The sequence below is a fragment of the Acipenser ruthenus genome, chromosome 14 (assembly GCF_902713425.1).
Source record: "Acipenser ruthenus chromosome 14, fAciRut3.2 maternal haplotype, whole genome shotgun sequence".
Lineage (NCBI taxonomy): Eukaryota > Metazoa > Chordata > Actinopteri > Acipenseriformes > Acipenseridae > Acipenser > Acipenser ruthenus.
Genome location: NC_081202.1, coordinates 8,450,808 through 8,477,562, shown reverse-complemented (window position 1 = coordinate 8,477,562; position 26,755 = coordinate 8,450,808). Strand labels below are relative to the sequence as shown.

Sequence of the window (26,755 nt, the reverse complement as noted above, 5' to 3'; positions counted from 1 at the left end):
TTTGGAAAATAAAAACTGAAAAGTTCAAGCCTGACTTATAATTAATATATCTGAAAAGAATTATCAGCAGTGAAAATAATAAGAGCCCCTCAAGGTCAGTCCTTGGCTTCAAGGCCAGTTCAAGAATACTTACTCTGTTCACGGCCTTGACCTTGGCTTTGACCTTGGCCTTGGATGTCCTTGGTCCGAGCATATCAAGGACATTGACTACTGTGCCGAATACAAAACAACGCTCTGTATTATCTGTGTAAATAAATAACTGGTCATTCGCACAAAGAGAGCACAACCATGGCACATTAACTCAGCTCCTATAGTTAAGCTGTAGATATTATGCTTCTTTAAATGAGCTATGTGTCATAAGTGACCAAATTGAGCACTGCACTTTTTCATTTTTCATTGATTGATTGATTTGCACTGTTTATTATAATTTTGCTGTGATTATTTGGTTGTTTTTATTTTATATTACTTACTATGTTCAGTTTTTTTCTTGGTGTGTTTACTATTTTGTTGTATTTATTGTTAGTACACTGGTGACCAAATGGTAGAACTGATTGACATTCTGAGGAACCTAATTGCATCACCTGTTACCCATTACCTCATTTAATTACTAACTGCCCTATAAAAGGTGTGCTATCAGCACAGTGCAGACAGAGAGCAGGGTGGACTGTGTTGTTGGATGATTGAAAGTATGAAGTGGTGGAGAGAAGTTGCTGGAGGAACTGGGAAAGTTGGATAAAGGAAGTTACAACCAAGTAGTAGTACTTTTGTTTGAGTGGTGAACTCTGTCTAGCTTACAGATAAATGCACAAGACTAGAATAATTTTGTTCAGTGTGTGATTGGAAACCAGCACAACACATATTGATTTTACTACTATATAGGAGTTATGAAGTGTGTGAATAGTATTATACAATAGGATTGTACATAATAATTGTGCTGGTCTGTATATAAGACAACCTGCAGGAGTATTGTTAGAAACTTAAAACTGAGACACAATACAGTGCAACAGGACTGCACTGATGGTGGCTTTGTTTTGTTCTTTTTACAGCAGGTAGCTGGGCCTGGGGTTTTGGGCTGACCCCAGTTGGACAGTGACCAGTGAGACAGCATTTGGAATGGGGAGAAGCTGGCCCTGGGTTGATGGGGCCCTGGGTTGATACCAACCTTCACTGGATACAAATAAAAGGGTAGGACCAAAACTCTATGGAGGCTGTACTGTAGTATATGTCCAAGTCCACACACTGTAGTTGAGAGCCAGTATAGCATTACATTAGTAATAAATAACTTTTAATTCTTCTCGGGAGATAGGAGACTGAACTCTCTGCAGTGTTTTGTATATCAAAGCTTTGTGTATATTGACATTTCTAACGTAAGTGTTAGCTTTTTCTCCTATTTACAGTTGATCAGAGTTTTCCTTCAGGCTGGTGAAGTTTCCTGTGTGTTTGTCACTGTGTAGTTTGTATCAGAACAACTACCAGTATTTGTCTTGCAAATATTTCCACAGTGTCTCCCTTGGTATATGTTTAACCTTGCCTTAAACAGAAAATAAACACTGACTTCAGAGAGTGTTTGTCTCTGGCCATGTTCAATTCCCTGAAAGTGTCCCCAAAACATTGACATTTGTTGTTTGCTTCCTGGGGACATTCAAGCATTATTAAGAATCCTCCTAGCATAGTGTTAATTACTCTACTAGATGAGTCAATAGAATAAAACGTATGTAGCACGGACATATCGGTTTATCGAATGCAGAACAGGTGCTGTCTCGGGTGGCAACAATAGTGTCATAATAAAGCTTGGGTGAGCTTCTTGGGACCCCTGTTAGAAAAGGTTTCATTATTTTGAAGCTCGTGGTACTGATCTTGTTACTCCCATGATTAGTCCTTGTAGTTTATTCATTTTGAACGGAGCAGTGGAAATGTAAAAAAGTTAAATGGTAATAATGATAAGCAGCACTCTCCGAAGAAATAAACAGTGGCATATGCCTTCTCATTTCAGAAGAGATCCTGACATCTTTTCAAATAGTTTGTGTAGCCTACTTGGTGACCAATGAAAGCCAACATAAATAATAATTGTTAAATATAAAGCCAAAACTCTTCAAAGAATGTAAATGTTTTCCAATAATCTTCAAAATACATTGATTATGAACAATGCAAGGCGCTTGCCTCATTTTTTTCATGTGTGAATGTAACAATGTAGCATTAAATGCCGAACATTGCATTTTTTAAGTTAATTTAAAATGGGAGCATGAAATAACACACATTAGGCTCTATGTACTAATATTACTTACGTGTTCGTAAATACTGTGAATTCATAGCCTCGTCCTTTGTAGAATTTCTACGTGAGACGTACTAAGCAGTTCTTTTTTGTGAACAACTATCGTAATTTCACCGCAAGTTCTCATTATACAGGAAAGATCAGAGTTTGCATCTCATTATAAATAGATTTGCAACGCTTAAAGTCACGATTTAGAACTTCCAGAAGTAAAGTAAACATTACAATGTAATAATGTCACACAAACAGACCCTGGGCACAGCAAAAACAAACCAAAACATAATCTAAAAGAAAGGGTCCCCAAAATTGGAAAGCATGAATAAAACAAGCTTGTTTCTACAGTATAGATGTAAGTTTAACATGGTACATTACAGTACTGTGCAAAAGTTTTAGGCACGTGTGAAAAAATGCTGTAAAGTAAGAATGCTTTCAAAAATAGACATGTTAATAGTTTATATTTATCAATTAACAAAATGCAAAGTGAGTGAACAGAAGAAAAATCTACATCAAATCCATATTTGGTGTGACCACCCTTTGCCTTCAAAACAGCATCAATTCTTCTAGGTACACTTGCACACAGTTTTTGAAGGAACTCAGCAGGTAGGTTGGCCCAAACATCTTGGAGAACTAACCACAGTTCTTCTGTGGATTTAGGCAGCCTCAGTTGCTTCTCTCTCTTCATGTAATCCCAGACAGACTCGATGATGTTGAGATCAGGGCTCTGTGGGGGCCATACCATCACTTCCAGGACTCCTTGTTCTTCTTTACGCTGAAGATAGTTCTTAATGACTTTCGCTGTATGTTTGCGGTCGTTGTCATGCTGCAGAATAAATTTGGGGCCAATCAGATGCCTCCCTGATGGTATTGCATGATGGATAAGTATCTGCCTGTACTTCTCAGCATTGAGGAGACCATTAATTCTGACCAAATCCCCAACTCCATTTGCAGAAATGCAGCCCCAAACTTGCAAGGAACCTCCACCATGCTTCACTGTTGCCTGCAGACACTCATTCGTGTACCGCTCTCCAGCCCTTCGGCGAACAAACTGCCTTCTGCTACAGCCAAATATTTCAAATTTTGACTCATCAGTCCAGAGCACCTGCTGTCATTTTTCTGCACCCCAGTTCCTGTGTTTTCATGCATAGTTGAGTCGCTTGGCCTTGTTTCCATGTCGGAGGTATGGCTTTTTGGCCACAAGTCTTCCATGAAGGCCACTTCTGACCAGACTTCTCCGGACAGTAGATGGGTGTACCAGGGTCCCACTGTTTTCTGCCAATTCTGAGCTGATGGTACTGCTGGACATCTTCTGATTGCGAAGGGAAGTAAGCATGATGTGTCTTTCATCTGCTGCAGTAAGTTTCCTTGGCCAACCACTGCGTCTACGGTCCTCAACGTTGCCCGTTTCTTTGTGCTTCTTCAAAAGAGCTTGGACAGCACATCTGGAAACCCCTGTCTGCCTTGAAATTTCTGCCTGGGAGAGACCTTGCTGATGCAGTATAACTACCTTGTGTCTTGTTGCTGTGCTCAGTCTTGCCATGGTGTATGACTTTTGACAGTAAACTGTCTTCAGCAACCTCACCTTGTTAGCTGAGTTTGGCTGTTCCTCACCCACTTTTATTCCTCCTACACAGCTGTTTCTGTTTCAGTTAATGATTGTGTTTCAACCTACATATTGAATTGATGATCATTAGCACCTGTTTGGTATAATTGTTTAATCATACACCTGACTATGTGCCTACAAAATCCCTGACTTTGTGCAAGTGTACCTAGAAGAATTGATGCTGTTTTGAAGGCAAAGGGTGGTCACACCAAATATGGATTTGATTTAGATTTTTCTTCTGTTCACTCACTTTGCATTTAGTTAATTGATAAATATAATCTATTAACATGTCTATTTTTGAAAGCATTCTTACTTTACAGCATTTTTTCACACCTGCCTAAAACTTTTGCACAGTACTGTACATGGTAATTCTGCACCCTACCTATGCTTCCTTACATGCTTTCAGTGCTTTAATTTAGCTTATATATCAGGCTCATGTCTTTGTGTGTGATTACGTCACCTACCAGCCCAGTTGCTGCCTTCCCCTGTGCACGCTACAATACTTTTCGGTGTGTTTCATTTGTCTACGCACAGTAACTTTAATTTCTAACTGGTACTGTACAGTATTATCGTTCAGCCTACACCTGCCCCCACCATGCTGTAGGAGGCACTGCACTGTGCTCCAACTGTAGGCAATGTGAGAAACTACTGAATACACGTGAGCTCTGTCCAGTTGTTCGGCTTGGATTTTGGTATCGGAGCTTTAGTTTCTTGCACTGCCTACGTAACTTAGGGTTACCATGTTTGCAGAGTGAAACACTTATTTTTTTCAATTCACTGAAGCTGCACCAACTCTGAAGCACTTAAAATAACAGTATATAAGAATACAGTAACTTAAAAAATTAAACATCGGGTGTGTGTAGGCCTATTGCCACAACTGAGGCTGCGTGGTCCAGTGGTTAAAGAGGTCCCTGGTTCAAATCCCACCTCAGCCACTGATTCATTGTGTGACCCTGAGCAAGTCACTTAACCTCCTTGTGCTCCGTCTTTCGGGTGAGACGTAATTGTATGTGACTCTGCAGCTGATGCATAGTTCACACACCCTGGTCTCTGTAAGTCGCCTTGGATAAAGGCGTCTGCTAAATAAACAAATAATAAATAACTACGTATGTTCTTTATATTGTCATCTCATAACATATAAATGTACAAAAAGCCAGATTAAAAAATAGACCTGCTTAAACATGATAAACACATAATCAGAATGAATAAACAAAATAATCCAATAAGACTGTTTATTTTTTTTTTGATAACACAACCTAATCAATTACTCTGCTATTACCTTGCTGAGCACACCAATGTAGTTTTGTACTTAAAAACATGGGTCGATTTCACAATTTTACTGTTTCTGACGGACAAAAAATGAAATACTGTTTTTGCTCTACTTGCTTTCAAACTACGCGTAAAATTTTTGTTTCCGAACGATGTTACCTTGTATAGTTCCTTTTGATTATGTGAAGCATGTTGTCGTTCTGTTTGATATTTCTACCTGAAAGCAATTAGCAGGAGCAGCGTATCACAGTCTATCATTCTACCACCAAGTAATAAAGGGGAATAGTTGTATGCTTTATGTAAGTTTAAAATAAAGCACATTCAAATATAAAATAAACCAAAACAAAATGCATTTATTGCCATTGCTATTTAATATAGACTATTAATAAATATATTTGAGGGTTTTTTAAAGTAACTAAATGCATGCAAACGGTTAAACAGGAAGTTTCACATACGAACAGATATTGAATCTACGCCTGTGAGAGGCATGTGTAAAATAACAAGGCAGAAACCGAAGTCGTAAATCAGAAAATAATGATGAGACATCAAGGTTAAGCGAAACTTCGACATTGTAATGAGATTCGTACATTTGCATACAAAAGTACTTTGAAACGAACAGTCGTAATGAAACTACCGCAGCAGGGATGAAACTAAAATACGGGAGGGAAAATTACTTTAATACATTGCGGGTAAGTCTACAAAGTCACAAAAACCTACTAAAAGTCAAGATACAAAAGAAAAATCAGTGATACTAGAGCCCATTATCTTGGCAGATGTTAAATGGAGGGTTAGGCTAGCATTAAAAAGATAAGGCTTCTGTTTTTTTCTGTGCCCAAAATACCAAATAATTTAATTTTAGGCTAAATATTAACAGTAATCCCTGGTAAATATTGCCTGGTTAATGTAAAATATTAACTGGATATTTGTGGTTTAAAGCATCATTAGAGTCAAGAGAATGCACTCTATTTCCAACCAAGACAAAAGGATATGTGCCTTTTATACATGTAAGGCTAGTATTTATACAGCATTTTCCACACATGAAATAGAGTCCTCCATTTCAATGAGTAAGCCGACTTAAAGGCTTGAAATCTCTTTGCAAACCCAACACAGACTTCGCTTTTAAAGTGCAAAACACTTTCTTTATGGAATGTAAATAAAAAAAAATTCAGCAGGGGCCTGCAGCTTTCCGTTGCTGAACTATGTGTGTACCGTACCGTGCTTATGGTTCAGATAGCAACTCACGGTTAGCTTACAGAAATACAAAGCTTCTGAAAATGAAAATCTAAATAAACAAGAATATGACATTATTGATATTGCTTTATTAAATAAGTTACAATAAACAGTCTAAAGCAAGATCACAGTAAATGCAGCCAATTAAAGGTGCCTTTGTACACTGTACACTAAATTTTCATTATAATTGTAAAAAAAAAAAAAAATCACATGAGAAACTTGCTTATTTGAGAAAATACAGGTAAGGAAAGGAAACAGAATTCACACAAAGCAATGCATTGTACTTTCTTACTGTATGTGTGGCTGAGAGTACAATCCAGTTGCCCTTTCTGGATAATGCAGACTAATGTAAAGCTGACACGGTTCTTGTATTTATTTATTTTTGACAAACCCTATTTATCCATCTACACTATGAAACCTGTCAGTAAATCTAGATTCAGTTTAGTCCAATAGCAGACTTAAATACAGCACTGCTCTCTGTAGGCCAACTTGTATTAGTTTATTTGTATAATTAACATGTGCATTTCTTCACCTGCCTGTAATACTTCACTGGCCATATAATTGTATTGAGAAATGAATAGCCCTCTGTTCTGCTTGCATGTGTTTTTCTGTTACATTTCAATTTTAACATTTGCCTTCCAAGTGTAATTTGCATTGGATGCTCATTTATTGGTAATGAGCTATATCTAGGAGAGACTGGCCAGTTTATAATCCTAACGGGGCTGAAACCAGGACTGGTTTCAAATAGGGTTCGGCACACTTCCCAAACAAAAACAAACCCATAGGATGCAAATCACTGCCATGTGTAAAAGCATCCTTTAGCGGTCTTGGGATGTACTGTAACCATAGACATGAAAAAGAATACACTAGTTCTGGACATGTAAAAATACAACATTTACTGCAGTTGACATAGGCGATGTGCCTTTTAACATTGGAAAAATATATTTGAGCTGGGATTTGAAGAAGTCCTCCATGAATAACCAACACGTTATGTTGTGAGGTTGTATTGTTTATATGACAACACTTCTGTGTATGTTAAGAATTTCTCAACACTTTTCTTTTTTCCTCCAAGTCTGTTCTCAGGAAGCTAAAGGTGAAAATAAGCACAATCACTGCCAGGTGTATTTCCTGAGCTCAGCTATTGGTATGAATAGAACAATTGATACAAAACAATTAAAATAAATATATACATAGACGGGCTGTCAAACTGCTAGTTGTCTAAAATTACTCATTGTCTTACAACTGGAAGATGAAACTAAGGTGGTGATGTAAGTTTACGTGCAAAGTGATTTGTGGGTGCAAAACCCCTCATAATGCTGCTGTAAATCGTGTATAGCAGCCATGAAGTCTGATTTTACCGGTTGCTAAAAATGTGGCCTATGTAAAGAATGGTGTTCACCTTGCATTGTGCATCCACAATCAAATTTGCACTTTGCCATCATTAATCCATTACATTTATTTTGAAATGCATTCAAATGAAGAAAAGAGCATGGAACTGAGCAGGATCTGGATACTAAGCGGACACAAACATTTACAATGACACTTGGCTCTTGTTGAGGAGAGGAAAGAACACGTTCGGAGGAGAAGGGAAAGAAGTCCCTGTACTCCTAACTCTAAAAGTGCTGCCCTAAATAGACCGATGTGCTCATTGAGACCCTGTGACAGAAATACAATGATTCTTGGTAGTAAATCTCCCTCCCGACCTGTGAGGGCACTAAGCAGCGAGAACAGAGTTCTTTGGACGGGCTGGCCTGACAGTTCTTTCCCAGGGTTCAAGGAAAGTTGGCCAGCTAAGAAGGGGGCGGAGAGAATCTGTTCCTTCGCTTTGGTTTGTGTTGTTGAACCTGAAAGGATCCGCGAGAGACCCAGTGAATATACGTATCATGAGTGTTTTGTTTGTTTGTTTATAATTGTCTTGCTTGGTATTATTAGACAACCCGGAACAGCACTGCACTACTGTCACTGATAAACCTGTATCACCCACCACGAGCACTACTGCACGCACCCAGGACTGGTGACCATGTTAGTACATTGTGGGACTGCAACCCCGTTGTTATTTACTCCGTACACTACACATTGTTGTGTATTGCCGGGGATCATTATTTGGTCATCAGACCTGGATATAAAACAATAAAAATCTTTCCAAACTGGATTATAAACCTCTCTGTCTGCTTTATTACACACTGCATCACACCTGCACCTGTACCCACTTAACCATTTTGCTACAGACCTTCATTATCATAATTGCGGATCATTATTTGTGCGTGTTGAGTAATTTGCATTGCTCTTAAGCTTACATGGGGCACAGCGCAAAATTATTGCCTGGCGGCAATGCAATTTGATTTTTGCATCCGCAATTATTTGTACTGTGCCTATAATTACATCACCCCCTAAATGTATAGCACTGGTGTAAATCATATCAAAGTGAAAGCACCAGTAAAGCTTAAATTATATACTGCAAATGAAAAAAATATATATTCTCAGGGCTTATAGAGATGGGCAAAAAGCTATGCCACATTCATAAATTAAAGCCAGGGTTGTTGGGCTACTTAAACTTTCCAAAGCAGAATAGCCCAAAATATAAAAAATAAATTTTGTAGTAAGAGATATATGGAAAATATAGCCATTTTCCAAATAAAGCTCACAGAAAAAGTACTTGTCATATAATAATACAAACACCAAGCAGTGTTTAAATCTGGTTAATCCTAAAATTGTCTAATAATGCATTTGAACAACATGTAATAAAAAATACAATTGTAATTTAAAATAAACCCCTATAGTTAATAGTTTCAAAACTCAAAGGAACATCAGTGGTTCTTTTTATTTCTTATTTCTTCTTACATTGCATCATTTGCATTCTGAACTTGAGCAGCGAGTAAACACAAGCGATAAGCTAGAATCAATGTCATGTAATTGTATGTAAAAATAATGTGATATCATGTAACAATTGTAAGTCGCCCTGGATAAGAGCGTCTGCTAAGAAATTAATAATAATAATAATAATAATAATAATAAGCTACACATATATGAGGTTAAGTTAATGCTTCAATGTGGCTTTTATGGATTAATTTTATTTGTATTTATTTTATTGGAAATAAATAATATATTAGCTGTAAAGAAGAAAATCATGTAAAAAAAAAATTAAAAAAAATATTTCCAAATTAATGAGAAATGTGACCAGTTACCACAGCAACAGACTGGTGTAGGTTTTTTATGTAAACGAAAATAAATAGAAAAATATATCATACATCATAGGTAAGTAACCAAATCCAAATGTAAATAAGATCAATGAGACTCCACATGTAAATTGGATTTAATTCAATTAAATACAATAATAAGAAAGAGCCCGAGGTGTTTCCTTTGCAGCATAGTAGCAGGTTATTGTATGAAACTGCAGGCTGGGTTATCCACCAGTAATGATGGCTGCTTTATGATTGGCAACATTAATGACTTCTTCTGTCTGACTGTTCATGCATGACACCCCTCTCGCATTATCTTACTACTTCCATTATGACTTACTTTAAGAAACATGTTGAATTGCTAAGATTCCTTTCTAATAGGACGCATTTCCCTAAAGTGTACATTTGGCCTGGTATGCTGGCTTGCAATGGGATCGTTGTGTTACCTGTTGAATACTGTTGCATGCTTGTATATAAATAAATAAATGAATAAATAAATAAATCAGCTGGTAAATATAACTAAATATTTATTGTGCTCTAATTATAACGTCAGATAAACTGTAAATGCAGCCACATTCCTTTTCACTATACAGTATAAAACTTACTTTTATAAAATTATCTGGAAAAACAAAGCACTCTGAAGGCTAATGTTATTGTTTCAGTTCAACATCATTGGTCAGGATTTCAGTAGCCTCATCACACTAATAAATTGTTTTAACATATAAGATTGCTTTACATTGTATAAGCTCAATAACAAACTTGCAGGCATGCATTTGTACTGATTTTCTCTTCAGGTAGTTGAAGACACTTAACTGCCCCTTTTGTGTTATTTTATATATTAAGATATAAAAATGTAAGAATCGCATGACCGTCACAAACTTATTTTAAGTCTACATTTGCTAAAAAACATAATGAGCGTTTCCTTTAGTTTCTTCAATTTGTTTTAATAATAGTTTGGATTTATTTTGTTATACTGTACCTTCAAAATTGAGACATTTTTTCCTGTTTTCCCTTTCAAAATGAACAGTTGTTTTAATCAGTGCCCACCTGAAGGCTTTTTTGTATAGCTGTACATTTCAGTGTGTTTTTCTAAATGAAATAACACATTACAATATTTTGTTTAGACTTGTTAATGGAACTATCAGTTAAGGTATCAGTTTAATGTAGCGGCAACATAAAGTCAAGACAGAACTGAGCCACAGAGTTGTAACTACTGAACTGAAGCCACCATCCATGTTTTTTTTTTTTTGTTGTTGTTGTTGTTTATTTTTGTAAGCTAAATGAATTGTGGAAGGGTGGGATTTCAGTTTGCCACAGACACACTTTTATTACTTTTAACTAAAGCTCAAAATAAACAAATAAACCAAAATAAAATGCTTCTTTGGGTCAGGCAGAACAAATAATATACTTAATTGTTGGTATTCTTAACACAACACCCTCCTTCCTAACCAACGTTTCTCTCTGGCCTTGCACCTTCCTCTCCCACTGCACTGACAGCAGAGTTTATATCCACCTGTCAAGCAGGTGGGCTTTTAATTAATTGATTGATTGCCAGTTGGCCAACCAATCAGTATCTCCCATTCCAGTTACCATCTCACCTGGGAAAATGAGGCTGACACAAGCAGGGAATTAATCCCTGCCCTGCTGTTTTAACATTTTTTCAATATGTACATAGAATTGTAATGGGCAAGGTCCTGTTACATACATATTTAAGAATGCTATGCAGTAATGCTGCAGTAAATCAATACTATATGACTATAATGTATACATTAGGGTCTATTCATAAAAATACTTGCTGACTGTCCTAGGTAATCGAATTTAGTTTGAAACTAACACAAGTCGTTCATATTGATATTCATAAAATGATCTGTGCAGACCGGCGACTGTCACTAAGCAATTTATGAATGGGTATATATTAGTTCAAGACCGTAATCCGTCTCCTTGTGATGACATCATCAGCTCTATAAAGATTCGCTCAGTTCCGTCGTTAGCTGTTGGGAACAGAAGCAAATGGAATCTGCTGACAGCAGCACCCAGCGTGTTATTAACAGTATGTCTGTATGATACGTGATTTATATACTGGAGAATGCAGCTCCCATCGTGTTATTAACAGCGTGCCTGTATGATATGTGATTTATATACTGGAGGATGCGATCATGTGGAATCTATCAACAGCAGCACCCATCGTGTTATTAACAGCGTGCCTGTATTATACGTGATTTATATACTGTAGGATGCAATTTGTGTCTGTTTTTTAAAAAAAATTATGTCTTTAATTATTTATGGGGGAAGGGGGGGGGTTTGAATGCGGTCAGATCACTTTTTTGACAATGACATTCTGATGCTGTCGTTAGTTTAGACTCCACCGCACCCAGCGTTCAATAACTTCAAGTTGTCGACAGCATTTTGAGTGTCGTTCAGGTTGAGGCTCAGGACCGATGAAAACGTTATGCTAATGAGGTGATCGTTAAGCTTTATCTCAATTCGTTAAAACATGCCTTCATAGACGAAAATCGTTGGGGCTTAACGACACATCTCAATTATTTCTTATTGAATAGCAACTGCTGTTAAATAGGCGCCTATGAACGAAAATCCGATCATGTACTCCTGTTTTCTCATTTCAACAGGCGTTAACCCTTTATGAATAGACCCCATTAGCTGTATACATTATGTGTAGGGGTCTACTTAAATCACGGTAAATTTACGCATTTTTCACGGGTATGTTGCGGAATAAAATTAGGATTTTGCGTACATTTCGCGGACCTGTTTAAACATTAAATAAACCTAAGTAGACAGTATTTCAGAACACTATAAAGCCTAAAGATAGTGGTACTTGCTTTCTTACTAAAACAGAGTGCTGGCATTTGTTAAAGATGACTTGCCCATACATTGAGACTGCACGTTCTGCATCCACTGAATTGGTTGGAAGTTAAGGCAAAGCTTTGCCAAGTTATACAGATGTGGAAATCTATTAGAAACAGCCCAAAAACTCGGTTACACCAGGGCGTCTGGCATACTTTTAATAAAGTCAATATATGCAGCACGTTCGTTGTCATGTTATTTGTCCCATCCAATAATTTATTTTATTAGTACCGAGTCAAAACAAAGAAGACGTGGCTATTCGGGTCTAAAATTCCAACTGTAAGCAGCAGGTTGAAGCGAGGTGGCTGTGCTGGATCGTTTTAGTACCGATTTAACTTGCAGACAGGAATACTTTTTGTCTGGGCTGACTTTCCAGTTTGGTTTCTGAAAGCTGTTTATTTTACGTTCTGTTCAGCAGCCTCTGTAGTAGCCTTTTGTTTAATGTGTGATTATGAAGCTAAATAGCGATCGATCTTATTTTCTCCAAATACACATCAAGATATGGAAAACAATTACTTCAGTCTGCATGTACAGTTTCTTTGGGAAATATCTTGAAAAGATCATCAGCCGAAATATACTTTGCTTTCTTTGTCGTCCATTTCTACTATTTACCTCCAATGCTGATAACTAGATTTTATCAACCTAAATCAAAACAATGCAGCACCAACTTTATCCCGCCCCCTCCTGCACAGTACAGGTCACATAAAAGCAGTAAAGACGCACTGATAGGCTGATTAAAACTTTGTCATTTGAATAGTAAACAAGAATGTTAACTGCTTTGGAGAATTTATTTTGTAAATGTTACTTGTGGACATTTTTTGTTTGTCTGTTTTTTGCTTAAGTGCAATGCACACGGGACGGCGAAGGAATAAAAAAGGGCTATATAGGTAGTTTGCGTCACTTGCGTTGTGCAGTAGTTCATTTAAACAAGTTTTCTTTTTTTCCCCTCTCTGTACTTGTTTGTATGCATTGGCCCCTAAGAGGTGAATTTCGCGGTGACCCCTCAATTTCACGATTTCCGCGAAATCCCCGAAATTGCGATTTAGGTAGGTCCCTATTTATGTGTAGTTAAATATTTTAAAAGATATAAAAATATTTTAATGTAGTGATAATAAGCACAGCGTGACACTAACAGGCATGACATTAAGGTGGTTCATTTCTTTGATAATTGACTACATTTATTTATTATTGTTTTATTGTTTGGATAAAACAATGTAAGCCTATACAATTGTATCAATGGTTTCAATTACCAGTTATAAAACAGGGAGAGTTGAGCTCATACGTACTAAGGTGTGTTGATGAATGGAGTATAGGAAGGTGCTGTAGTACCAGGGGAAATCTATGTGTGTATGTCTATCATTGCAGTCTCACCTGGAGGCATGGGGTTGAATTCATATGAAACAATCAAGAACACAAATCATTTTTTTTTGTTACAATGAAAAAATCTACTGAGATCTACAAATAGTGTCATTGTAGCAAAAAAGAATAAGATGTAAAAGGATATAACCTACAAAAAGGTCTTAAGATGTAAGAATGACATAGAAATAGACAGATGTATGGAAAGACAGACGACTCTGTACTGTTTATCCCCAGAATCTAACTTCATCAGAATTGGAAATGCGTTTCTCAATATATGTAAAGTGTGACGGACAAAATTCGAGAATCACGAGAATCTTTCAATACAGTATTAAAAGTAAACATTAGGCAAGCATCTCTAAGGGGTCAACCAGCTCATCCCTTAAACCACTAAGTGACAGAATGTCAAACTTTGTTCTATAAGGTTTTGCATTCACTGTGTCCTACCTTTATGTCAATCTATGCTCGTTAAAGATCTGGATTGAGAGTCTCCACAGAGCTGTTCTGACAATCATTCCTTATCGCCTTCGGCTGTGTCGGGAGTCTTTCTTTGGAACAGCCTTTGGGTTTTGGAATGCCCTTCCTGATCCCACTGTGTCATTCTCAAGCCACTCTGGGTTGAAATTTGCAGTTCAGCATCACCTGCGCTTTTATTTTATAACATGGAGTACTTACTTAGGTGTTTCCTTATATTAGTACTTGAACTATTGAAATGTACCTGTGCTGGCTCTGGCAGACACAAAGTGAATGTGCTAAACTAAAATAAACCATCAACAGGCATTGAAACCACATGATTATGCTTCACTTCATTCATAATTACGTTTTCTACATGCAATCGTTGCACATTATATAGCTAGTGCTGACAGGGTATAATTTATACAGGGAAGTGTAGTCTCTAGAATTGCCTTTGTGCAGTCTTGAGACACAGCTTTTATATATTATACCATTTGCATAACAAATTAATCATTCACGAAAGGGACTTCCATTTTACACACAAGTCAAGCGCACACTATGCAAGATTCCTGATAGGTACTGCAGTGTGGTAATTGTAAATATCAGAGGTGAATCCATCTGACAACCCCTTATTTGACTTCTCTCTTCTTTAGGCTTGAAAATAAGTTTCAGATTCTTCAGATGTATACCTACGCAGAGCTGCTGTGCTGGTCGAAGGCATTATTGTTTGGAGCACATTGCAGCACAGCAGAATGAAGGGTGAAAGTTCAAGTGCTGCAATTTCATACTATTGATCAATGGTAATGTTTGCCACCCCTGGGTTACTAATGCTGGAGTATGGTGAACAAGCAAACCATTAGGGTTAAATAGCAATCAATAGCAATACAAGCCAACTTACTTACTTTGTTGAGACATTTATATAACTTCTTTGGGTTCTGCTTCACCTCGATTAAGTTTTGCGGTTTGTGCTTTTTATTTTTATACCAGAGACAGCAAAACTACAACAATATATATTTTCCAAATAGATGAAATCTATTACAAATAATGTCTATTGAACATGTTTCATTAATAAAAAATAATTTTAGGGCCCTAAATTGGGGACATATATCATCCAATGTATCTACATTAAATATTAATAATAATTAACAATTACAATTTTAGTGATGTTCTATTTCTTATGTTGTCACTGGTTCAGATCCATCCATAGTTTCAGCTTCAGTGGTGGTAGTGATGCTAATAAGCAACTATTGATCAGTACATTAGGACATCTTGCTCTCTGAAACAGTCTAATTTAGGCCATTGCAAAGGTTTGCTTTCAGCCAAGGTCTCGATACACAGTACACAGATGTATATGAATGCATTCCCTTGATAATGCTTAGGCCCTGTCCACACTACATAACCGATCTTGAGAACCGTACTCAAACATTTTAATTAATCCAGCTCAAAGTGTCCACACTAAAGTACAGTTTCATGTTTAGTCGGGCTTAATGCGTACAAACACTATTACAATTGTTTGGTTATAGTTCCTAGCAGTGCAATGGACTGTGGGACTTAATATGATAGCATCCCACCATGCACTGTCTGTTTACAGCCTTGCAAGTGTTTTGTCAATCTCTTCAAAAAATGGACAAGTTATTCTCCTTTTTCCAGATCGTTTGTTCTGATCTTTAACAGCATGGTATCTACTCTTCAGTTGTTTCAATTTTACACTGCACCGGTTAGGTGCAAGTAGACATTTTCTGGGGAGTATTGAATATGTTCCATATAATTTAATTGGGATAGGGAAAATGAATGCAGTCTCCCCTCTATCTAGCCAGCATACGAAAGGTTTAAGGGAGAAAAATAACTTTGAAGAGAGAATGTTTGCAGTTGATGAGAGTTAAAACATTGATATGTAGACAGCTATGACTGCTAACTAATAATAATGACTCAGAATTTACTAAGGTTGGACAGTTTAAAGTAAATCTTAAAACGTTTAAGTAAATAAAAGTTTGTTTTAGGGAATAATGACTCGATAACTTATGGAGATATATATATATATATATATAATTTGATGAGAAGTTAATGGGAAAATAAACACTGCAGGAGATTTGCTGATTACATTTTGCAAGCGGGGAATCAAACTGGAGAGATACTTTTGTAACTGTTTTCAAAAGCCACAGATGGGACTGGAAAAAAACTATTCAACTTTCAACTATTCCATAAAGTGTTGGATAGAGGTTGACATCTGATTTCAATCTGAACAGAATATTGATTTCCAGGTTTGCTGGTAGAATAGCTTTTGAGACAATAAACAGAAGCTCGCCCCAAGGCATCCCTGATACATTCATACTCCTAAAACACTGATTTTTAAAAAAAGGGTGATGGCAGAAGAGGGTTTCTTTCTGTCTACCAAGTGGCATTCCTAGCTAAATACAAGAAGAGCGTTAAGACTCAATCAACCTCAAATTTGAGATTCTTACAAGTTTTTTTTGTGTTTTTTTAAGTATCACACGGGTATTTTTGAGAGACGCTGATTTCCATGCATTTCCTGATGGTATTGGAGTCCATTGTAAACCTTCACAAACATCTCACATGTCAGCCTGCCCCTCTTGATATCAAACAGAAGTTCAAGTTCTGGAAATATAACATAAAACACTGTGTCTTCCCAAAGATATTCTATCAATGTCCTCATTATGTTAAGGATGTATACCAAGATTGAATGCAAACACAAAAGGACACTTCACATGACTTTACAAATAATATAAGGATGACTTTTCTACCGAATGTAAATTTGCTCATTTCAATATACAATAAAAGTAGACTCTCATTAATTTGTTTCCTGATTGTCCAAATTAACCTATAATCTGAACCATCAGAATACAACCTATGCTAACTAGAGAGTGACACAGGAATGAAACTTCAGTCCTGTCCCATCCCATTCCATGAAAGAGTAATCATTTCCAATTCTGTTCCATCCTGTCCTGTCCACATTTTTCCCGTCCTGTCCCATCCTGTAACTTTTAAAAAAAAAAATCCTGTCCCATCCTGTCCTGTCAAAATAATCTCGTCCTGTCCAATCCCATCCCGTGATAAACAGAGATCAACTATTATTTGGAGTTACAGATTTTTTCGTATTCATATATAAAATTAGAGTTTTTAGGGTTTTGCATTAAACACTACTGGTATACTACTAGTAAATTGTTTTTAGTTTTTTTTTTTTTCAGACAAATACAGTGCAAGCACAGGGTCTTTATAAGCACAATTAATAATATAATGATGTAATATATACATTTGGTAATATAAAAACAACTGTTTAGAGTTTTGTGCTGCAGTTTCAGTTTCTAAATCGGTTACTAAGCAACTCGGCTCAGAGATTTTAGTATATCAATGCCACAATAAACTGTCAGTGAAATACAGTATTACGAACCCTTAATTCATTAAAAAACAAAACAACAAAAACATGGTATTGAAATAATATTTCATAAACGTTCAGGGAGTATCCATCATGTATTTATTTATTAAAAATTGTAGTATTATACATACCCCTTCAACATAGCGCTGAAGCAGTTTATCAGAAAAAAGAAAAAAATCTCAAGGACTCGAAGCACATTCTCTACTTCCAATGTGTGTATGACATTTAAGAAAACATTTTATCCAAGGTATTGACTGCTTTAGGATTGCAGAAACGGTGATACATGATGATTAGAAACACGTATCGTAGGATAATAAACAGATTAAATATAGTCCTTTAAATTCAAGCTGCTTTCTGAAATACCCTTACTCAAGAATCTATCTGATGACTATTATCTTTGCATATGGGCTGTTGTATTGCTTCTTTTTTGTCTTGCCTTACAAAAACCGTGTTGTGCATTTGAACTTATTGATCTTGTGTTAAACTTCAGGACATCAGGTATGCATTTATTGATGAAAGTGATCAAACCTTTGACAACTGCAAATGGTCTATCTTCAACTTGGATACTGTAATAAATGAAATTGTTTGCTGGCACCAGTGGGCAAGATGAGGTACAGTGGGTGTAATCATAAAAACGTCTCTCATAAGCCATGGCACTGCTGTATATTAATATCAAGTTGACTGATAACAACAGATGAGCCCAGCCTTGAATACAGGAACTTTTTGCCTGGCCTGCTCTCCCATTTCTTGAATCAACGTTATAGATGGCTGTCATTAAATCCAATTTGCAGATCATTTAAAAATAGGCTTACTGTCATCACAAGCTGGAGCTCAACTGTAAACCAGCTACTGGACTGTATGATATAATGGGAGTCCATTAAATTGATCTAAACCGCCGTCATATAAATCAATCACCCAGACAGACAGAATTAAACTAAAGGCACAAACATTGTTTCATTTTTATAACCTTGGACTAATTGTCTTTTTAAACAAGGTCAGTATAAGGATCTGCCATTGTTTAGAACCGTTGAATAGCCAAATGTATTCAATTTTATTGCTGATTAACTGGATATAAAAGGAATAAAATGTATTCTTTCAAAGAAGTTGAAAGTACCCCCCCCCCCCCCCCCTCCCCACAAGACAACCACAGTATTCAGAGTTTTGTAAATCCCACAGCTGCTGTGTTTCTAACTACAAAATACATTTCATTAGGTATAAAATTTCCACTGCTTTGTCTGAAAGTGTCGCACAATGCCTCATGGGAGCTGGTGCAGTTAATTAATTCAAACTATTTTCTCTCTAATCTCTAAAACATTTTCATATTTAAGACAATAAATCAGATACTTATGGAGCTTTGCCATTGTTACCCATGAACATGCCTCAGCACTAGAAGAATTACTGCTGTCCTCAAATGCCGTGCCACATTTCCAAGTCTGACCTGTACAAGGTTAAATATGACCTCACAAATCCTCTTAATACAATATAGTTCCACTACCAACATGTTTTCAGGTTAATTAAAACATACTTATATGTGCTAGCCTCTTTAATATTTAGCTGCATGATTTTAAAACACTTTTGGAAGAAACTATTTAATGACATCTTTAATGTTAGTAATTAGTTTGGTAGTGGATTGATTGAATTTTCCTTGAACCAGTGTGTAAGGTTAATGTAATTTGAGTCTGATGGCTCTGGTAACTTTGACACTAATTGGAGCTTGTGTTACACGTTAAGATAAAGTGTCAGCATGAGAGAATTCCTCCTAGATTTGCAGCAAGATAGAGCTGAGTGTTTGCAAACCTACTTTGTTCTGTTCAAACTGTTTGATTAAACTCAAAACTGAATTCATATGACCTTGAAGCCTATTCTTCATGTACAAAATGGTAAAATAATGTGCAATGAAAATAATGTGTAATGATTAGTACATGATTACCACACCAGGCAATATATATATACTATACTGTATGTGTGTGTGTATGTATGTATGTGTATATATATATATATATATATATATATATATATATATATATACTGTACTATACTGTATGTGTGTGTATGTGTGTGTGTATATGTTTGTATGTGTGTGTATATATACATATGCACTACCGGTCAAAAGTTTTAGAACACCCCCATTTTTCCAGTTTTTATTGAAATTTAAGCAATTCAAGTCCAATGAATAACCTGGTACAAAGGTAAGCGGTAAACTGCCAGAGGTTAAAAAAAAAAAAGTTTAGGTTACCAAAAACTGAAAAATAATGTACATTTCAGAGTTATACAAAAAGGCCTTTTTCAGGAAACAAGTAATGGGTTAACAACTTACAGCTGTTCTGCAGCAATGGAAGTAAATTAAGCCTTGAAAGTTGATGCTAACAATTCCTACAGGTGTCCCAACTTTTGTTGATTACTTACAAACCTTCTGTCTGTATAAAAGCAGTGTTGGAACAGACTGTGTTACTACACCCTCTTAAGCATTATTTGAACAGTATTGTACTGCAGGAAGTAGTATATTGCTCTCATAATGGCGAGAAAAAGGCAATTAACAAAGGAAGACAGACAGACCATTATAACCCTTAAAAGCGTAGGTCTTTCCTTTAGAGAAATTGCAAAGAAAGCCAAGGTGTCAGTGAGTACAGTTTCCTACACCATCAAAAGGCACTTGGAAACTGGAGGAAACTCTGACAGGAAGAGGTCTGGCAGACCCAAAGCCACAACAGAATCAGAAGACAAGTTTCTGAGAGTCAACAGCTTGCGTGATAGGCGGCTCACAGGACAACAGCTTCAAGCACAGCTTAACACTGGTCGAAGTAAGCAAGTCTCAGTTTCAACTGTGAAGAGAAGACTTCGAGCTGCAGGTTTGACAGGTCGAGTGGCAGTAAGAAAGCCATTGCTAAGATGGCAAAATAAGAAAAAGAGGCTTGCCTGGGCCATGAAGCACCGCCAGTGGACTACTGAAGACTGGAAGAAGGTCTTATGGACCAATGAATCAAAATTTGAAATCTTTGGTTCATCACGCAGGGTTTTTGTACGCCGTCGAGTAGGCGAAAGGATGGTTCCTCGGTGTGTGACACCAACTGTCAAACATGGAGGAGAAAGCGTGATGGTCTGGGGCTCTTCTGCTGGATCCAGAGTCGGCGACTTGCACAGAGTGAGTGGCACCCTGAACCAAAACTGCTACCACAGCATTTTGCAGCGCCATGCAATACCCTCTGCTATACGTCTAGTTGGTCAGGGGTTCATCCTACAGCAAGATAATGACCCAAAACATACCTCCAGGCTATGTTAGAACTACCTTAGAAGAAAAGAACAAGACGGTAGGTTTCAAATCATGGAATGGCCAGCACAGTCTCCAGACTTAAACCCCATCGAGCTGGTTTGGGATGAACTGGACAGAAGGGTGAAAGCAAAGCAACCTACAAGTGCAACACATTTGTGGGAACATCTGCAACAGTGTTGGGAAGAACTTTCCGAACAATATTTGATTTCCATTGTAGAAAGAATGCCACGAGTGTGTTCGGCTGTTATATCTGCAAAAGGTGGCTACTTTGAGTAAAAAATTTAGATTAAATTTTGTTAAACAAAACGATTCCATGATTTCTTTTTTATCTCCAATTGTTTATTTGTTCTATGCTTTAATTTCAGAGTACATTGAGACATTAAACTGCGTAAATTTCAATAAAAACTGGAAAAATGGAGGTGTTCTAAAACTTTTGACCGTTTGTGTGTGTGTGTGTGTGTATATATATATATAGAGAGAGATATATAGATGTGTTACGGTTCATGTGTACAATGTGTATTTACCAGCTCATCAGTCAATCTATAAAATAACCAGTATAAGTGTAGATTTAGCAGCTCATATCCTGAATTGCTGCCAGACAGTGATCATGGATGTAGTAGAAGAGATTGTTTACTACCATCTCCTTAGTTATTTTATACAGTGACCGGCAAGCTGGTAAATCTACACATCGATCAATCTATTTTATAGATTGATCGATGAGCTGGCAATTTACACATTTACTAGATGATCTATAGATTTACCAATTTTACACACATATATACAGGGTGATTAGAATGTAAGTGTACCACATCAACGCACCATATCACTGATGTGGTAAACTTACTTTCTAATCACCCTGTGTATATATATAGTGCCTATAGAAAGTCTACACACCCTTTCAAAATGTTCACCTTTTGTTGCCTTATAGCCTGGAATTAAAATAATAAAACAAATGAAAATGGCATGGACAAAAATGATGGGACCGCTAATCTAATATTTTGTTGCACAATTTTTAGAGGCAATCACTGCAATCAAACGTTTTCTGTAGCTCTCAATGAGACTTCTGCACCTGTTAACAGGTAGTTTGTCCCACTCTTCCTGAGCAAACTGCTCCAGCTGTCTCAGGTTTGATGGGTGCCTTCTCCAGACTGCAAGTTTCAGCTATTTCCATAGATGTTCGATAGGATTCAGATCAGGACTCATAGAAGGCCACTTCAGAATAGTCCAATGTTTTGTTCTTATCTATTCTTGGGTGCTTTTAGCTGTGTGTTTTGGGTTGTTCTCCTGTTGGAGGACCCATGACCTACGACTGAGACAGAGCTTTCTCACACTGGGCAGTACGTTTCGCTCCAGAATGCCTTGATAGTCTTGAGATTTCATTGTGCCCTGCACAGATTCAAGGTACCCTGTGCCAGGCGCAGCAAAGCAGCCCCAAAACATAACCGAGCCTCCTCCATGTTTCACTGTAGGTATGGTGTTCTTTTCTTTGAAAGCTTCATTTTTTCGTCTGTGAACATAGAGCTGATGTGACTTGCCAAAAAGCTCCAGTTTTGACTCATCTGTCCAAAGGACATTCTCCCAGAAGGATTGTGGCTTGTCAATATGCATTTTAGCAAATTCCAGTCTGGCTTTTTTATGTTTTTCTTTCTCTCAAAAAGCGACGGATGGTGTGATCAGTAACTGACGTACCTTCACCTTGGAGTTCAGCTTGTATCTCTTTGGCAGTTATCCTTGGTTCTTTTTCTACCATTCGCACTATCCTTCTGTTCACTCTGGGGTCGATTTTCCTCTTGCGGCCGCGCCCAGGGAGGTTGGCTACAGTTCCATGGACCTTAAACTTCTTAATAATATTTGCAACTGTTGTCACAGGAACATCAAGCTGCTTGGAGATGGTCTTGTAGCCTTTACCTTTACCATGCTTGTCTATTATTTTCTTTCTGATCTCCTCAGACAACTCTCTCCTTTGCTTTCTCTGGTCCATGTTCAGTGTGGTGCACACAATGATACCAAACAGCACAGTGACTACTTTTCTCCATTTAAATAGGCTGAATGACTGATTACAAGATTGGAGACATGTGTGATACTAATTAAAGAAACTAATTAGTTTGAAATATCACTATAATCCAATTATTTATTATCTTTTCTAAGGGGTGCCAACAAATGTGTCCAGGCCATTTTAGAATATCTTTGTAGAATAAGCAATAATTAATCTCTTTTCACAGCTTCTTTGCTTTATTCTATGACATACCAAAGGCATGCAAGTATACATGATAAAATAGCTTTTAATTTCATCACATTTCAGGCGGAATGAAGCATTATTTCAATGAGCTGTAAGGGTACCAACAAATTTGAGCACGTCTGTGTGTATATATATATATATATATATATATATATATATATATATATATATATATATATATATATATATATATATTGTATACATATACTGTATATATATAATTTTGTTTAAATATGCAAACTGTTTAACATTTCAGGCATGTACATTGAAACCGACAATGACTTTTTGTTCTGTGATAGATTGCAGCTGACATTTGTGTTCAGAAGGAAATCGCTATAAGTTTATAACTGGAGGCAACTATGAGTAGGGTATACAGTAGGAATAAAAACATCCTAAGTCTGTTATCACTGCAGAATTAAAATCCTGTGTCATGTGTTTAATACACTGTCCATAAGAAAAGTTACACAGCAGCACATACCTAAAGGCCATGGGAGATCTGTGTTATTAGGACAGATGTGTGGTGCTTAATTACCACTGGTCACACTGACAATATGCATTTTGCCATCTTGAATGCTTTATTAGAAAAACAAACATTAAGGTCTACTTTACATAAGCTAATCAGATGTAAGACATACCATAAGAAATGAGTTCAGAAAAAATATTTACAGTGTATCAGGCACCATGATGCATGATGTAATGCATGCTGACAAGGTTGGTTGATGGAACATGCTTTTGTAATTGCAGTCTACAGTCTGTCTTAAGTAATTGTAGATAACAGAATAATTCCATAAGTCTTTCTGGGTCATTTCACCTCAGCAGAGCTAAAATATATAGGGCAAATCTAGCTGAATATATTACACATGGCATTTATAGTATAAAATGCAGGGGTGTACAGTTTCTGTATTGATATCTCAGGAAATTCCTGGGGTACAAATTTCAAGATGAAACAAGATGGTACTTTGACACAGTATTTATACATTTTTTGATTATGTATGCATGTCCAGTTTTCCCTCTCCTGCACCAGCACACTATGCCTCAGACAGCACTGTCTGATTGCAATGCCTGCTGAGAGTGGTGGGAGGGGCGTGCCCTCACATTCACCTGCTCCCTGCTGAGAGTGGTGGGAGGGGCGTGCCCTCACATTCACCTGCTCCCTGCTGAGAGTGGCGGGAGGGGCGTGCCCTCACATTCACCTGCTCCCTGCTGAGAGTGGCGGGAGGGGCGTGCCCTCACATTCACCTGCTCCCTGCTGAGAGTGGCGGGAGGGGCGTGCCCTCACATTCACCTGCTCCCTGCTGAGAGTGGCGGGAGGGGCGTGCCCTCACATTCACCTGCTCCCTGCTGAGAGTGGCGGGAGGGGCGTGCCCTCACATTCACCTGCTCCCTGCTGAGAGTGGCGGGAGGGGCGTGCCCTCACATTCACCTGCTCCCTGCTGAGAGTGGCGGGAGGGGCGTGCCCTCACATTCACCTGCTCCCTGCTGAGAGTGGCGGGAGGGGCGTGCCCTCACATTCACCTGCTCCCTGCTGAGAGTGGCGGGAGGGGCGTGCCCTCACATTCACCTGCTCCCTGCTGAGAGTGGCGGGAGGGGCGTGCCCTCACATTCACCTGCTCCCTTGTTTCAGCAGCTTGAGAAGTTTGCATACTTTTGTTAGTATTTTATTTCCACTCTCTGATCTTTAAGATGCACATAAGAGATTTCATTTTACATTCTTTACATAAAAAGTGTGCTGCATCCTGTAGCAGTGTATATACTTTTACATTAGGGTGCAGATGATTATTATTATTTATTATTTATTTCTTAGCAGACGCCCTTACCCAGGGCAACTTACAGTTGTGTACAAAAAAACATATCAAGAATTACAGTACAATTAAGAGCAAGATACAAAATACAGTGACTTCAGTCCTAATAAGAGCAAATACAAAACACAGTACGATTTGATATCGGGCAGTTCAAGAGCAGATAAGTGTTGATACATCAGGGTTGATACGGGAGCATAGAGGAGGTACAGCTAGTCTTCTAGTGCAGGCGGAGCGGAGAGTTTGGGTGGGGGTCTAGGGAGAGATGAGGGTCTGGAGGTAACTGGGTGCAGTCTGGTCAAGGCATCAGTAGGTGAGTACAAGAGTCTTGAACTGGATGTGAGTGGTGATCGGGAGCCAGTGGAGTGAGCGGAGCAGTGGAGTAGCATGGGAGAGGCGAAGCAGAGAGAACACCAGGCGAGCAGGAGAGTTCTGGATGAGCTGGAGCGGACGGGTGGTGGATGCAGAGAGGGCGGCCAGGAGAGAGTTTCAGTAGTCTAGGCGGGAGAGTACCAGGGCCTGGATGAGGAGTTGCATGGAGTAGTTGGTGAGGAAGAACCGGCAGGTGTGTGCTAGATTGGCGATGTGCTGGGAGTAGGAGGCAGGGGTCCAGGGTTACTCCAAGGCCCTTGGCTGAGGAGGAGGGAGAGATTGTGGTAGATTCGAGGAATGGAGATAGAGAGATCAGAGGAGGGGAAAGATGAGGAGGGGAAGAAAAGAGGTCAGATTTCAAGAGGTTGAGTTTGAGGTGATGCAAGTGCATCCAGGAGGAGATAGCAGACAGACAGGTAGAGATATGGGATGGGATGGTGGGGTCAGAGGGGGTGAAGGAGAGGAGAATCTGAGCATCATCAGCATAGAAATGGTATTAGAAAATTATGATTACAGTAACCCCTAGAAAAAATGTGCACTATACTTTTGCATGTTTTTCTCATGCTTTTACCATGGTTTACTGCACTTTGCTAAGCTTTTACCAGAGTTAATCTTTTGATGGTCTATGACACATTGTACTAAAAGAAACATATAGTAATATTGAATTACTAAACAATCTTGTCCCCAGTGGTTAAATACACATTAGTGCTTATGGTTTAAGCCCTTCCCAGAACAAGTATTAGTTATTACTCCTCTGCACACCCCCTACTATGTACACACAGATTCTCTTTTTTTGGTCACAACATACCTTTAATTCTATTCTGTCCTTTCAACGTTTTAAATGAATAGACTAAACCTAAACCACTTGGTTACAAATTGCCCTTTTTCAAGTGATCATATGCCGTTTAAAAAATAGCTAAACTATAATTTATTTAAAATACTACACTCTCCTGTTAGAAATAGCTTCCAGTATGTGACCATTATTTGTAAAACATTGTGCAAAACTCATGCAGCTATTCTGGAAGGGCTCTTGATATATTAAGAATCTTTAATAATAAAATAATAATGGTAATACTTTCCAGCACAGGATGAAAACACAATGCTTTTCCTCTCAGCCAGTCTAAGATCCCACATTTATTTGCTTTCAAAAAGGTTCAGCTGGGTTTTACAGTCCCTTCAAAGCAGAAGAGGGTCTTATAGACCAGAACTTAGCTTTTAGACAGTGTTTGATCTCAACAAATACAAAGTTTGGGTTAAAAGGTCATCGAGACCTGGATGTAAATGTTTTTTTTTTTCTTTTTTAAGAGTATCCAAGAATATCCAAGAGAAAAAAGTGTATTTTTTTCAAACATCTTGAAATACCATCAATTTTATTGTCTGTAAAATATTTTCAACCTTTTACCAACATGCAATTAACCAAGCTGGAATAGCAGAAAAAATACTTAAAAGAAAAAACATACAA

At 37.7% G+C, this 26,755-nt stretch overlaps 1 long non-coding RNA gene across 1 annotated transcript in view; it reads left to right on the top strand.

Annotated features, from left to right (window-relative positions):
- The first annotated feature begins 664 nt into the window (after positions 1–664).
- Positions 665–26,755, top strand: part of LOC131697406 (uncharacterized) — a 46,988-nt gene continuing 20,897 nt past the window's right edge. The window contains exons 1-2 of the long non-coding RNA XR_009307237.1: positions 665–752; positions 1,047–1,185. This is a non-coding gene — a long non-coding RNA (uncharacterized LOC131697406). The remainder of the gene's footprint in view (positions 753–1,046; positions 1,186–26,755) is intronic.